The sequence below is a fragment of the Brachyistius frenatus genome, unplaced genomic scaffold (genome assembly GCF_029030835.1).
Source record: "Brachyistius frenatus isolate BFR_SWC_R1_liver_20210118 unplaced genomic scaffold, ASM2903083v1 Contig_418, whole genome shotgun sequence".
Classification (NCBI taxonomy): domain Eukaryota; kingdom Metazoa; phylum Chordata; class Actinopteri; family Embiotocidae; genus Brachyistius; species Brachyistius frenatus.
Window position 1 is genome coordinate 60,151 of NW_027211017.1, and position 4,998 is coordinate 65,148.

Here is a 4,998-nt window from a genome sequence, read left to right on the forward strand (position 1 = left end):
CCATTGATATGACCGCGACCGCTCGGAGCAGCGGGGGTCCATCGTCGCCTTTTGTGACGTCGTGATGGCGATTAATCGTAAAAAGCCTGCTAATTTGCTTTTTTTATTTCGTTTGACCTTCGCTCGCTTTAAGGTTTACGTTTACGCAGCCACACATTTTAGTTCGCGAGTGATGCTAGGTAAGTAAAAAAATAAATAAATAAATAAACACAAGAAAAACTGCCAGATAACACAAGACAAACTGCCAGATATGAGAGCACATACTGTTCGTAATGACTTCACAGTGTCGGGGCTACTTACCTCCAAACTTCACTGTTCATAGCTACACAATAGTGCCGCAAACCCTGATATCTCAGCGTGGAGGCGGTCGCCACTTGTGATGCTACACCTCTCGTGTATCATGTCAAGTGACAGAGCCGAGCATCTGATCATTTGAAAAATAAAAAACACCCAGAAGGCTGTTTATCGATTCTCGATTCTGAAGGTAGAAACAGGATCTACGGATACTCTTCAAACCGTCTGGATAGAAAATTGGACCTCCCAGTTTTTACTTGTTCAAAGTCCGTTTTCTGACACAAACATGCCAGTAGCGCAGGGCTATGAATTCCACTTATTTCCAATCCATTTCTTTTTATTATTTACTCTTAACTTGATAATGTCAATATTTCCTTCAAAAAGACGCTATAACCGCTAAATCCAGACGGTTATAGAGTCTTTGAGGGCTTCTGGGAATACCTTTAGAATCGCGTCGTCAAATTTCCTTCTGGGTTTTCAAAAGGTCGCCAAGGATTTATATTTTATTTAAAAAAAATCAGATGCTCTCTGAGATAAAGGAAACACGTGAGGTACAAACCACGAGGGCCGTAGACTCAGCAGACAGAGTGCGTGCTACTTACCGTTAGCGTGGAGCCCCCGATGATGATCCACCACGGACACATGGATGACTTTGATGTCTAAATCCCACAATCTTCGGCCACAATCATGAGGTGTTTTCTCACCTGGAAAGTAAATCCACTTTTTATTTCTTGACATAAACTCTTGACTTTAGAGGAAGAAAAAAAACATAAAATACCTCTTCAAAAACGGGAATATCGTATTGTCGGTTTGCCTCCTTACGACGATCGTTGCTTGTTTACTAAACAACACAGAGAAGTCGTGATCAGCGGATAGAAAACGATGGGATGATTAACTCTTTCGAGTAATCCATAAATACGGCAATATTTGTCCGAAAGTGAAATTAAAAAGCAGCAACTGAAATGAATTGATTAGTTACAAACACAACTGACAGTCGCAGCTTTTCATGAAAAAAAACAAACAAATTAACCAAAAAGATATTTACTTACAACCTGTTTAGGTTTGGAGGAGGCCTTGTTTGGTCCCAATGAACTCCAGAGTAGAAAAGGATTTGGGTGGAGTGAGTCCCGGTCTGGATCCCTCAGGCTGGTCTTAACGACCGACAGTAAACCCTCGAAGGATTCCCTTTAAACGTTATTCTGTTCGTTCGCCATAACATGCTTCCTGAAACGTCTTCGATTTGTCCAACACTTCAGTTAACTCTCTACGGTACTGTACTTTAACACGTCAAGCCAAAGATGCGGCATCTCCGCTGACTCCATTTCAGAAGGATTTGGAGGCAAAATCCGAATTCGTTTTTAGATCAGTGAAGATTTGAGCAAAATTCGATGGACACATGTGGATAAAAGCCTCAAAACCTGAACTCTTTTTTGTTTTTTGGTGTTAGCTGTTCTGATCATTTTTGTTGTGTTGCAAGAATTCGAAGGCTGCGTCTCAATTCGTGTACTTGCGTCGACCCACCGGCTACTTCTCAAGCGTTTGAAATTGCCGGCAGAGGAAGCTGCAACTGTTGCGGCGAAGTTGCACACGTACCTGCTTATATATTTTTCACTAAGTACCACGATGTGTACACAAGGCACAAAAACACGTCGTTCTTTTTAGGTAAAATGACCAAAAAGCCGGCAGATATTTTGGTCGGATGATCCATCGAAATGACGTGGACGTTCAGCGCGACCCTTTTGAAATTTGCAGACCGTGCAATTTTTATTGTTCTTCTTAAAAGGCTGGATAAGATTCTCTGAAAACATTATACAAATATTCTACGTTCCTAAAATGTTCGTAACAGTCGGATAATTACGCTCTAATTCTTACAAATGTTTTTGGTTTTGTTTTGTTTCCAGAATACGTTGTTTTGTTTTTTTACAATCACGTTCTTAAAAAAAACCATTGTACAAATGTTTAGTGTTAATATTCTTAAAAGGTTTCTAGAGAACGTCATCCTGCCGTTAAGGAGAACAACAACAACAAAACATTCCTTGAACATCGTGCACGTCTAACAGCCGTACGGTCAAATATGTCTTTCCCGTGTCGCTCGGAGAGGTGTTTACTTAACGGAGTATCGATACGGATCGGGCGGAAGGAGAATAAATGGTCGGTGTCAAGACTGAAAAAGCATCGGGGCCACTCGCACCGTCAGGTCTGAGCGGACATTCGGGTCCGAGGGCGGAGATGATTTAAGTCCTGCGGTCGGACGATTAGTTTCAGCTTCGTGCGTCTCATCTATCACGTTCCTCCGGCTCCCGGCCATCCAATATACGTCCCCACGTCGGCCGAGCTTTCTATCCGCCCGTCCGTCCCTGTGACGCAGAACAAATCTGAAGTTACTTCCCAGCGAACCGAAACTTTTGTATATCCGACGCATTATCTTACGTCTTCGAAATGACCACAAAATATAACACGGCCCCCAAAAGGGACGGGAAAGTAGCAAAAAGACGCACAAATTAATAATTAAAAAAAAAAAAAAGACGCACAAAGACATCTTAGCTTTGTTCGTATTCAGTCCGGCTGTTTCGTAATCTGTTCCTGACCACATTGATGAAACGTTTATTTTATGGGGCTCGTCATCAGTTGTCTGTTATAACCCAGATAATTAAGAGAATCTTTACACTGTTGTTGCTTTGGAGGCGGAAATTCTCATCTGCAAATTACATGGCAACCGACCTAATGTATTACTTGGTGTAAGAAAGGAACTTTACTGGTGATTGAATCATTAAAACCAGTATATTTACCCTTCGGGGACCATGAATACCCACAGAAAATTTCATAACAATCTGGTCATTTGTTATGTTGTGTACGAAATGGATAATTTGACCTGAAGGGGGTGCTTGAGGAAACACTGTACGATAAGCAAAAAAGTAAAAAAAAAAAATAAATAAAAAAAGTGTTCATTCTCTGGGGAGCGGGAATATGGTCACTCAATTCAATGGCAAACTCTCTATTAGATTCTAGTATTTTTGGATCTGAGGGTGGTTTAAGAGGAAAAAGCCATGTGATTACCAGAATCAAAAAAACGTCATCCTCTGGGGACCGTGAATATCCATTTCAAATGTCATTGCAATCTAATCTTTAGTAACGTTGAATACAAAACCTATTATCTGGCCTCAGTGAAGCACAAGAATACACCTTGCTTAAAAAAATTTTTTTTTAAATGGAACGGTTCCTTTTCTGGGGAGCAGGAATGTGTTCGGAAAACTTCATGGCAAACTATCGATTACATTTTTCTGTTACTATTTTAGTTGTGTACATGCAGAAATGATGGGCTGATGATGGCATTAGATCGTCACAATCAATAGTTTGATGATCAGAGTTCATCCTCTTGGAACAATGAACATCAACTATCAAGTTTTAAAGCAATCTCCTGATTACGTATCGCATGCTACCCTCCTTTGGCCACAGGGGGGGCATCAGAGGAAACACCGTGTAATGACTAAATTGGAGAGTTCATCCTCTGGGGAACTCAAACGTAAGAGTTAATTTTGATTTTAATGAAATTTTGGGGTGGTGTTGGTGCTAGATGGGCAATCATGACATCATCATCACAAGGATTCATCATCTGGGGACCAGAAAATATCTACAGTATGTTTCATACAAGATATGGCCGGTGTTGATTATTTTGAAATGATTACATGGAATATTTTTTTAATCATATTACACACATAAGAGCCAGTCGACATGCCTGTAATGTTTCTCAGCTATTCTAAAAGTGTTGATGTTCATCGTCGCTCTCAAAGAAGGGACAAATGTAAATTTGCGAACGCCTCGTCGACGTCCGTTCTGATCCAAACACGTGCATGATTGTTAGCTGTTATTCGATATCATGTATAGTACAAAGTTTCTCGTTCAACTGCCAATCGGAGTACGTAGACACAACATGCAGAGGATTAATCAAAGAATAATAATTAAAAAAAAAAAAAAATCTTCTTTAAAATTCTATATTTTCACCAGTTTTTAAGGAGATCCTGTATATTTACATACATTTTTCTTTTTCCTTTTGAAATACTACTAAATGAGAAACTATATAGATGGACACAACGGCTACGGAGAAAACAAAAGTGAATGTAATGATGACCGATGCATTTTACTGTACTGGTTTTGATATACGAGAGCAATGTATATCCGTTCAGGCTCTGGTGTCAAACTGGAGCTTCACAGTCCGAAAAATGTCTAATTTCATTCCAGAAAAAAAACAAAAACCCACTGTTCCTGTTTGTTCACTATGAAAGTCCAATGTCTGAGAATGCTTTGTTAGTTGTGCTGTTGCTATTTGTGACAATTATACTTTGTGTGACTGTTGTAAATATGTCAAATATTGTGAATTTTCCGTGTATGATTTTGTGTGTACATTGTGTAAATACGTTTATCTTCCTCGTACAATCGGTCCTTTCAAAAAAACAAAAACAAAAACAAAAGTCCTGTTTGTTTAAGTGTTCTGGTGATACTGCATAAATCCACTTGTCACATTGTGTGAAGTTTGATATTTTCATTTTTATGTGCGGCAAGAGTTTTTTTTTGTAAAGTGAAATAAAAGATGGCAGACGACGGGAAGCGGATGGATTATTGACATTATTATTAGAAGGTGAATCAGTCCGCCGTAAAAATGACGAAATTTGACCAAGAATAAAGACTTTGGCCAATTTCTTTACT